Source organism: Urocitellus parryii, chromosome 2, assembly GCF_045843805.1.
Source record: "Urocitellus parryii isolate mUroPar1 chromosome 2, mUroPar1.hap1, whole genome shotgun sequence".
Lineage (NCBI taxonomy): Eukaryota > Metazoa > Chordata > Mammalia > Rodentia > Sciuridae > Urocitellus > Urocitellus parryii.
In genome coordinates, this window is record NC_135532.1 from 120,509,440 (window position 1) to 120,521,185 (window position 11,746).

Here is an 11,746-nt window from a genome sequence, read left to right on the forward strand (position 1 = left end):
CAAAATGATAAAAGCTATGTACACTAAGCATCAGGCCAGCATCTTTCTCATTGGAAAAAAATTGAAGACATTCCCTTTAAAATCTGGAACAAGACAGAGATGCCCTCTCTCACCACTTCTATTCAACATAGTTCTTGAAACACTAGCCAGAGAAATTAGACAGATGAAAGACATTAAAGGCACAAATATAGGAAAAGAAGAACTTAAATTAGCACTATTTGCCAATGACATGATCTTATACCTAACAGACCAAAAAATTCAACCAAGAGACTTCTAGAACTAGTAAATGAATCCAGCAAAGTGCAGGATATAAAATCAATATCAATAAATCAAAGGCATTTCTGTATATCAGTGACAAGTTCTCTGCAATGGAAATGAGGACAACTACTCCATTCACAATATCCTCAAAAAAAAAAAATACCTGGGAATCAACTTAACAAAAGAGATGAAAGAGCTATCCAATGAAAACTACAGAACCCTGAAGAAAGAAATAGAAGAAGACCTTAGAAGATGGAAGGATTTACCTTGCTCATGGATTGGTAGAATTAATATTATTAAGATGGCCATATTACACAAAGCACTTTACACATTCAATGCAATTCCCATCAAAATCCCAAAGACATTCTTGCAGAAATGGAAAAAGCAATCATGAAATTAATCTGGAAAAACAAGAGACCCAAAATAGCTAAAGTAATTCTAAGCAGGAAGAGTGAAATTGGTGGTATCACAATTCCAGATTTTAAACTATACTATAGAGCAATAGTAACAAAAACTGCATGGTACTGGCACCAAAACAGGCTGGCAGACCAAGGGTACAAAATAGAGGACACAGAGACAAATCCACAAAATTAAAACTACCTTATATTAGACAAAGGTGCTAAAACCATGCAATGGAGAAAGAATACCATCTTCAACAATGGTGCTGGGAGAACTGGAAATCCATATGCAACAAAATGAAATTGAATCCCTTTCTCTCACCATGCACAAAAGTCAACTCAAAATGGATCAAGGAGCTAGGAATCAGAAAAGAGACTCTGTATGTAAAAGAAGATAAAGTTGGTCCTAATCTTCATCACGTGGGAGCAGGCCCCAAATTTCTTAATAAGACACCTATAGCACAAGAGTTAAAACCAAGAATCAACAAATGGGACAAATTCAAACTAAAAAGTTTTTTCTCAGCAAGAAACATAATATCTGAGGTGAATAGGGAGCCTACATTCTGGGAACAAATTTTTACCCCTCAAACATCAGATAGAGATCAATCTCTAGAGTATACAAAGAACTCAAAAAGTTAAACAACAACAACAACAAAATAACCCAATCAACAAATGGGCCAAGGACTTGAACAGAAACTTCTCAGAAGAGGATATACAATCAATCAACAAATACATGAAGAAATGCTCACCATCTCTAGCAATCAGAGAAATTCAAATTAAAACTACTCTAAGATAGAATCTCACTCCAATAAGAGTGGCAGCCATTATGAAGTCAAACAACAATAAGTGCTGTCGAGGTTTCAGGGAAAAAAGTAAACTCATACCTTGCTGGTGGGACTGCAAATTGGTGCCCCAATTTGGAAAGCAGTATGGAGATTCCTTAGAAAGCTGGGAATGGAACCACCATTTGACCCAGCTATTCCCCTTCTCGGGCTAGAGCAAAAAGACCTAAAAAGAGCATACTACAGGACACAGCCACATCAATGTTTATAGCAGCACAATTCACAATAGCTAGAATGTGGAACCAAACCAGATGCCCTTCAATAGATGAATGGATTAAAAAAATATGGCATTTATACACAATGGAATATTACTCAGCACTAAAAAATAACAAGATCATGGCATTTGCAGTCAAATGGATGGCGTTAGAGCAGACTATGCTAAGTGAAGTGAGCCAATCCCTGAAAAACAAATGCCAAATGTCTTTTCTGATATAAGGGGGGTGACTCAAAATGGGATAGGGAGAAAGAGCATGAGAAGAAGACTACCAGTAAATAGGGAAGAAAGGTGGGAGGGAAAAAGAGGGAGAAAGAAAGTTGCACAGAAGATGCAAGGAGAAGCACATTGTTATACAGAATACATATATGATGTTCTAATGAGAAAAAGAAAAAAAGTGTGTCACATTAGATTGGATAGACAGAAAGGATGGGGGAGGAGGGGAGGAGTAAGGAGGATAGGAAGGGCAGCAGAATAGAATAGACAATATGATTGATATATGTACAATCCATGTATGTATTCTATGTAAATATACATTCTGCTGTCATGTGTGACTAAAAAATTTTAAAAATAAAGTAAGAAAATGACAGTACAATGATCAAAAATAACAGTTCTTATTTAACCAGTTGTTTACTTTTTATGGTTGCTTGCTGTATAAAAAATAAAATTTAATAAAAACAATGTCATGGGTAAACTTTAAAAAGGAAAAATAAGTCATTAACCCAGCTTTAAAAAAAGAAAGAATAAAAGAAAGAAAGAAAGAAAGAAGTGTATCATGAGAGTTTTCTCCTTTAGAAATAATTCAAATGACCTTCCTAGAAAGAGTCAGCAGGTCTGGGGATATAACTGAGTGGTAGTTGGATGGCCTAGCATGCAGAAGGCCTTGGATTTTAAAGCCCAATACTGCAAGAAAAGAAAAGGGAAGGAAGGGAGGAAAAAGAAGGAAGGGAGGGAAGAAGGGAGGAAGTAAAGAAGGAAGAAAAAAAGGAAAAAATGAAGAAAGGGAAGGAGGAAGGAAGAAAGGAAGAAAAAAAGGAGAGAACAAAAGCAGGGAAAGCAATGGGTCATTAAAGCAAAAGGGCAAGCAGTACAAATATAAATATATGACATAATATCTGTTGAGACAGTTTAGAAAGCTTTAGAATTTGCATGACATCAATCTGAGTGGTATTATGACTGTATAGAAACTTAAGAAGCTCCACCTTGGCCTGGCCTAAACCAAACTCAGGGGTGGGAGGCATAGAGAGGACTCCTCTCTGGCTGGAGTGGAAGGGACCTGAACCCGTGGCACTTGAGGATGCACTGGTTAGGGAAGGAAGGGACCAAGACTACCCTGATGGGCACTTGAGCACCACAAGGCTCCTGGGAGTCCTTCACTCCAGCTCCCCACCGTCACAACCCCCCCCTTGCAGGGGTTCTCAGTGGTCTGTTCCGTTGCCTGGTGCAGGTTTGAGTTCCTCACCAAACACCTGAGTGTTCACAGCCTACATTGGCCTGCCTGGGCAGGCTGTGGTTGTGGTGGCAAGAGCCAAAGCCAACTTAGCTTGATGAAGACACCAAGGACTGCCCCACAGCCATATTAGCGGGTGGTCCTGGAAGAAGTAGGCAGGGTTTTGGCAGCATTGTCTGAAGACATGAAGCCAGGCCCTAATCCTTATGGTGTTCCTTGGGAGTTGGTGATGTGGAGAGCTCTTGGATGTTTTGCTCTTCTCTTGTTTTTGTGGAGAAGTTTTCAGTGTGTTAGAAGCAGGCTTTATCTGGGAAGAGAAAAACAGCTGGCTTTAAAACTTTCTGGAAGAATTGAAGAAAAATGTGAACTACTTGAAAAAGTTAGCCTTGTTCAAAAAGAGCTTGAAGGCTTAGAGTCAACTTTAAAGGGCAGCAGTTCTGAGAAGGGTCCAAGAGACGTCCCAAATTTGGAGGCAACCTATGAAAAGCTGCATAGGTCCAAACTCTTTCTAGAAAAAGAGCTAGAAGAACAAAAGGCCAAACATTGTAAACAGGATGAAATCATGGCAGATATATCGAGAAGGATAAAGTCCCTTGAAGGTGAATCAGAATCAATCAGATTACAAATAGCTGAAACTAAAACAAACTTGAGACTGCTTCAAATAAGTGAGGAAGGACTTCAGCTGGCAATGAAGGAAGCCTTGGATGAAAGTTCCCAGCTTCAGCAAAGTCAGAAACCTATCTTACAAGGAGACACTGAAGCATGGAGGGAACAAGGACGTGTCCAATGTAAAGAGAGCACCACATTGGAAGACTCTCAATTCCATGCCAAACAAGTTCAAACTGATAAAGAAAATCACATGGAGTCTCTGACTGAAGGCTTGCTGAAGATGAAAGATAGGTCTTCTCCAACCAAGGGAGCCCAAACAGACATTGGGAACTTGGAATGGGGAATGATGAGTGAATCAGGAATTGGTGCTCACTTGGATGATGATCCCAAAGGAGCTTTGAAGAAACTGGTTGATGGTGCTAAACTAAAGGCCTCCTTAGAAACCTTAGAAGGACAAAGATATCAAACGTGTGCTTTCTTATCTGAAGTAGAGAAAACAAAGGAAGACCTTAGAGAACAGATTAGAAGTCTGAAGACTGAACAGGCAACCTTGCTGTCAGAAAATACACAGCTTGAAGGTGAGAATGAGAACCTTCAGGAGAAATTTAAAGTCATGATGGAATGCTATCAAGAAAATATGATGAAACTCCATGGGAAACTCAGAGTAGAGGAAAATTACCGGGTGGAGCAAGAGGAGAAACTTTCCAAGGTCAAAGAAGAGATGGGCCATACAAGAGAAGAGCTGGAGACCTACAGAAAGCGAGCCAAATATCTTAAAGAAGAATTGGAGAGAACCATTCAGTCCTGTCAGGGGAAGATTATTTACTCTGAGAAAAAAGCACATGAGAGTGAGTTGGCGGCTTGGATTGCTGAAAGAAACCTCCATTATTTCATGAAACAAAACGCTCGCAATAGACAAAAGTTAACTGAAAGGAAGCTTCAATTTGAACTTGTAGAGGAAGATCCCTGTGCACTTGGTGTTTCAAATGCAGCATTGGGCAGAAAGCATTCCCCCAATGGTCCCTCACCATTGGGTCCTCCTTGGCAAGGTGGATGTTATTCGAATTATGGTAGACCATCACAACCAGCAGAACTCAGAGTTTCTAATCTGCCTTCTTTGGATAAAGAGGATGGGCCTATGTCTTCAAAAAGTCAATCCAGTAGAAAGGAGACCAAAATCAATCTTGATGATTCCAATGTGCCCAATTCATCTCTCCCTGCTGAAAACCAAGCTATTGGCTCTGGCTTATTGTTGGCACCTTTCCCTCCAGTCAGAGGTGAATTGTTTCCTGTGGACCCCAGGAGTCAGTTCATGAGAAGAGGACCATTTTTCCCTCTGCCTCCTCCAGGAAACAGGTATGGGGCACCTCAAGATTATTTTCCACAGGGCCCACCACCCCCTCCATTTTTTCCAATGCCAGATGTCTATGAATGGAGGTATTTTCCTCATGACCTTCCCCCAAGAGCTGGATTTCCTCCCCCCACCCCCGCATTCTGAAAGTAGAAGTGAGTGCCCATCAGGTTTCATTTCACCTTCAAGTGAGCCTGCTACTGAACATCAACAAGAAACCTGATGTTTTTGATCTCTCTTCAAAAGTAATTTGACTTACCTCTCATTTTTAGTTTTTAAGTAATTTCTTTTACTTAAGTAAGTGATTATACTTTTGCTCTGATTGAAGCTAAATAAAACTATAATTCTTAGGATAGTATTTTGGAAATAAAGATGGTTTAAATATGATACTATGAGTAAATTATTTCCATTCTATTTTACTCTAAAGATTACAGCATTGAATTTGATTAATCCACTATTCTATAAACAACAATGGGATTTTCTTTTTTTCTTTTTAAAAGAGAGAGAGAGAGAGAGAGAGAGAGAGAGAGAGAGAGAATTCTTAATATTTATTTTTTAGTTCTCGGCGGACACAATATCTTTGTTGGTATGTGGTGCTGAGGATCGAACCCGGGCCGCACGCATGCCAGGCGAGCGTGCTACCTCTTGAGCCACATCCCCAGCCCCAACAATGAGATTTTCATGTATGTCATCTAGCCTTTGGGGATATTTTAAATGCCCAACAAAGGCAGTCCCTTTATACAAAGAAGTGTATTTACTATGATTGTAGCAAATGTGAAAGGAACTTTATGCTTAATGAAAGATTTTCATTGATTTTCAGTCTTGTGGGGCATGTCAACTAGTTTTCCCATAAAACAATAACTAGAGCATATAAGAGTAAACCAGAAACACTACTAAACATGTCATGGAAGTAGGAGAGCTCAAATACAAAGAAAGTTGCAGTTCTCAGGAAACATTTTGGAATTGGAAACCACAATTTAAACTCACTCTGTTCCCATTTTTCCTGAGTCATCTTGATAACTTCCTCTTCCTCCCTCCTCGTCCTCCTCCTCCTCCTCCTCCTCCTTCTTTTTCTTCTTCTACCTATTTTTCTTTGTGTTCTTCATCTTTGAGTTCTTCTTCTACCTTTAATTAATTCATCACTCAATCAATCAATTAATTTTTATGTGGTTCTGAGGATCCTACTCTACCTTGCATGTGCTAAGTGAGTGCTGTTCCACTGACCCACAACCCCAGTTCCTGTCTTTTATATTTTATGCCCATTTTCATGAAATTTAGAATTGCATTTGGTTGTGGTTCATTGATAAAGGTTTACCTAGTCTTTGGTTTTTGGGGAGATATTTGTAAAATACACATGAATTATTAGGACACTGAAACAAGAATCAGACACATAATTCTCAGCTTTTGGTATTCTTAGATTTGATAGTCATAAAATGACTCTGCTAAACTACTTTAAGTTTTTTGAACTGCTCACTTTCAACTTCTATATCATTGCCAACAAGTGACAATTGGCCAACCTGCAACAATACACAGAGAACACTTTGAACAAGTATTACCCAATAGAGACCAAGAAGGAACATGTATTAAAAATAGCCTAACTATAGTTAAAGCTTTATTCAAATGTTAAATATGCTCTCTAAATGTGTGTGTGCATGTGTTTAAAGTATACATTTAAACCTAAAATGAATGCAGTAGTATAACCTCCTTCTTAAAAATAGGAAGCATCTCTATTAAAACATTTGAAGCACAGTGAAGAATCTGCCTGATAGTTGAGCCCAAAATTAATAGAAATGAAAAAAATTCGGGTCTTGCAAAAGAAAGTCTACACTTTTAATAAATCTAATAATTCTGTTTTCCCTCAAGAGTCACACTGGTTGTCAAATCAGTCCTTACTTGCCAGCATAAAATATTACTTTCTCTAAGCGAGTGGATGAAAGTTCAACAGTCCTGGTCTGTATAAAATGAACTGATAATCACTCACTGTTATCCAGAACTACTTTTGCCCTAGCTACTATTGGTGAGTATTTTCTCGTATAGTTCAAATGTTATAGCAGTCAACTTGAAAGAATCTAATTTCAGGTTTAAATCCGAACGGATATAGCGAAATACCATGATACAGTACTCTAACAACATTTTACTTTAAGAGAAAAAAGGTGAAAGGCTGTTCTAAACAAAACACCACTTACTAAATCAGCTTCCAACTCTGTAAATGACAGTTAAGTAAAACAAAACAATATTTGTGGGAGGCCATCCTCACATGTGATTTGAGTTACCTCCATGGCTGGGTGAGAGGCGTTTAGACACAGCTGTTTCAGAGATTTCCCCATCCTTCTCCAGGTCGGAGGGCTTATCAGTGCAGAGGCGTGTCTGGACACTGCCCCAAAGACCCAATCATTGCCCCTGACCTTGGGCTGCTGCCCCCTTTAACCTTCATTGGATGGGATTTTCCCTGGAATTTTTTGTTTCTCAATAAAAGTCCACTCCCTGGCATGTTCTCCTTCTTGCTAGCCTCTTCAGTAAACCTCGTTACCGCATTTGGTAGCTGGCAGTGGGAGCTAGGAGAAGCCCTCCCAGAGCTGGTATTAAAGGTAATTAGAGTCTTGTCTCTTTCATTTAGAACTACCTACCATTTACTCATGAATCGAACCTTCTTTAATGAAGCCAGTGCTGGTTGAATGGTAGAGGTGGCGCCCTTTAGTGAGGTTCAGAAGTTAAATCCACTAGGTTGACTTAGAGAGCATGCTCTACACATGCAGTTTAGTGACAATTTTTAGGGTCACAGAAATACCAAGCAGTTTTGGAAAGAAGGGACTTAAAAAAAACTTAATGATGGGGAATTCATCTTCTACTGATAAAGATATGTATTTGACTCTTTTAGAGACAATAATGAATCAGAAGGGAAAGCAAGTTAAAAGACTCAGTTGCTACAATTCTTAAAGGTTGTAAGTGAATTTTGCCCTAAGTTTTGTGACCAAGATTCACCAAATTTCCATATGTGGGACAAATTAGTAAGGAAATTACATAAAATTTGCCTTTCTATTGAATTAACTGGAAATTTTGAGAATATTCAAAAGGTTTGACCTGCTTTAGAGATCTGTCTTTTTGATTACATGGAGCATAGTCCCTGGCCCCCTGAAGATTTATTGAAAGGTATTCAGAGAGCCTTTGAGTCTATTCAAATAGAAAAATTGCCTGAGGCTAAGGAAAAGTCTTTTCCTCTAACCAGTTATAGACTAAAACAAATTATATTCCAACAAAAAACCTTGGGGGCAAACCCGAAAGTAAAAAACCTAGGCTTGCCTAAATCAAATGGGAGTAGTCTGAAAGAATACCATAGAGAGAGGGCCTCCATGGGGGATAGAAGGTCCTTCTTCTGGAGAGGAGAATCCAGAGGAGATTCATAGAGAGATAGAAAGTCCTCCTGCAGGAGACTTACAAGCTCAGATTCAAGATGGCAACAGGAAAGAATCCATGGAGGAATCACAATCTGAGGGAGAGGAATCAAACTATGAAGTCCAGGATTTTCCAGGGAATTTTAACAGGCTATGCTTAACAGCACCTTCCGCGTCCATTTGAATTCAGCCATTGTCTGTTAAAAGGGGGAATTTTAATAGATACTGTGAGATGGCGATGACATTACTTACTCTGTTCCAGTGGGGAATTAGAAAGGCACAGGAAGCTGGGTAAGATACTAGTGACTTTCAACTCTTTCCAGTTCTTCAACAGGTTAATGATCAGGACCAGCATGTTCACCTCGACTCGGTAATTCCTTTTAAAATTATTAAAGAGTTAAAAAACCCCTGTGAGGTCTGTGGTCCAAATCCACCATTAATGCAGTGCTTGCTTGAGACTTTCTACTCACAACCACTCCCACCGAGTGACTGGATTTCTATTGCTAGAGTTTGCTTGCGTGGGGGGGGGGATTTTTTACTTTGGTGGTCATATTGGACAGACTTTTGTTCTGGGCAGACAAAAAGGAATTGGAGGCAGTATCTTCAAACACCTGTGGACATGTTTTTAGAAACAGGTGACTTTATTGATTTGGAAAGGCAGTGCCACAGTCTGACTGGGCATGAACAACCAAGCTGCCACAAAACCTTATAAGTTCAAACAGCAACAACTTTATTTCAACTCTCTCTGGCAGTGCATGCGCCCTTTTCTGCCAATGCCACCAATGCGGCCCATCCCCCAGGACACATCACACACCAAGTGGAAATCCCTCCTCCTGAAATCCCTTCTCTGGCACTTCCCCAACCAATGGGAACTCTCTGGGAATCCCTACAAGAACTCCAAAGTAGTGGGCGACAGTGGCAGCAAGAGCCACCCTGTTGCCCTACAGTAAAGGTCAAATATACAATGCAATCAATCCAGCATCACAGCAATTATATATAGCTTAACTCAAATCATCATCTCAATGATTCCCAGGAGTCACCTTTCAAACATTCCCTCTGGCAAATTCCAGGCCTCATTCTGACCTGCCTTGGCTCTCAACATCTCCCCCTTCTGTTTAATTAAACAACAAACAATGTGGCTTAGGGACCATGCCTGTTAGGCTGTCCAATACTACATATGGTCCTTACCCATCAATGGATGAGCTGACCTTAAGGCGTCAGCCTCCCATTGTAGATTGGTACCACTGCAATTGGATCTTACTTGTCACTGACTACCAGTCCAGCATACAGCCATAGTTGTGGATAGGCCTATGCACCAGTGGGGGCGGTGAGGTTCTTTGCCTCACTTCTTTTGCCCCCCTAATTTTAAACCATCACTAGCAGAAGGGAGGAGCCAAATGATGGCTCCTTTGGAAAAACTGTACCACTGGTTACACCATCACTCTGGCACTACCCAAAATCGCTGCACCAACAGATAGTTCACAATGCATACAAGTGATACATAGTCCAGACAAGTTCTGCAAGCAGTTCAAAGTAGAGGAATGTATCAATGTGTCCATTTCCTCGCAAAGTAAATTGACTCCTTGATTGAGCATTACTTGTTAAGTTATTATTCATTGATGTATCAGTTTATACAGTTTACTGTGATAGCAATCAAAGAAGCTGTAATTTGGTTTTATCTTTGTCTTCACCAGCAGTAGGATGAAGATAGGAATTCTGGCAATGATGGCTAAAAAAAAAATATGTAACACTCAAACAGGCACTAAGAAAACAATTTTCTGAACAATTTACATTATCCTGAACAGAATTATTAAATATAATGAAAAAAAGGTGATAGTAAACAAACAGATCTGTTACCCTCCTTATTTGTTCACATATTAAAACAATCCTCAACAGCTGTTTACCCAATTTAAATTAAAACATTCAAGTCACATGAATAAAAAAATATTTGGATCCATTTTTTCATGAGCACTCCTCATATATGATATATGGAAATACGCACATACAGACATAAAACACAAAACATAAATGTGCACACAAATATACAACCCATAAGACAATAGTAAAGGCCTTGTAGCTTTACACAGGCGAAATCTCCATTGCAATGTTTAAAAACTCCACAGTCAAAAAATAAAACTGATCAGAAAAACATTAACCTAGGTCTGTATGAGCTCAAAAAATAAAATAGAACTTTATGATGTGGGAAAAGGCAATAATGAAATAGATATTGAAAAAAGCATCCTGGTTACCACCTGGGTTTGACTCTTATTTGGATATCCCATCCTTTTTTCTGTAACTTGCATATGGGTCTGAAGGTATTCCCACAAGCCAGCCTCAAGGTTTTTTACATTTGAAAGAGGCCTTAATGGTGTTCATTATTCATTAGCCTTCAGGTGTCGGAGAATCACTGTCACAAATGTAAGAATAGCCAAGCTGGAGCTCTGGATATCAGCCCATATGGATTTTAGTCAAATCATCTTCTTTTTGGTCTGTAGAAATCACTTTGGTTAGTCTCTCTGGAATCCAAATTGGCTGCTGTTCTCCCTGTGGAAACACACAATCAGATCCGCCGTCTCCAGACAACTACTGGGTCAGGACCTTTCCATTGTCCTGTTAGAATATGCTTCCAAAGTACCTTAGGCTTATGTACATTTTTTGGATACATATGCCTTTCCATAACACTAAGCCCTGATGAATCCAAATTTAAAAAGTTTAGAGTAAAAAGGGTTATTTTAAGTTTATCTTTGGGGGATATATACCCCTTCCCAATTCCCTCCTTTTGCTTTAATAAGTACATTTTACTAGTTTGATGAGCTCTTTCAACTATGCCTTGTCCTTGTGGATTGTATGGAATTCCTGTTATGTGAGTAATGCCAAATGATGAGCAAAATTGTTTAAAAGAGGTAGAAGTGTAACCAGGACCATTATCTGTTTTTAACCGTTTTGGGACACCCACAGTGGCAAAATTTTGTAAGAAATGAGCTATAATATCTTTAGTTTTTTCTCCAGCATGAAGGGAGCCCATCAAAAATTCCAAAGAAGTATCAACTGTAACATGCAAATATTTTAATTTTCCAAATTCTGGCAAGTGTGTGATGTCCATCTGCCAAATATGGTTAGGTACCAGTCCTCTAGGATTGACTCCAAGATTAACTTGTGGTATAAAGGTCACACAATTTTGACATTGTTTGATTATTTGTCTAACTTGTTCCTTAGTTATTTTAAAATGCTT

At 39.1% G+C, this 11,746-nt stretch overlaps 1 pseudogene; it reads left to right on the forward strand.

Moving 5' to 3' along the window:
- The first annotated feature begins 3,259 nt into the window (after nucleotides 1-3,259).
- LOC144253401 (melanoma inhibitory activity protein 2 pseudogene) lies at nucleotides 3,260-5,345 on the forward strand (annotated as a pseudogene).
- The last annotated feature ends 6,401 nt before the right edge of the window (nucleotides 5,346-11,746 follow it).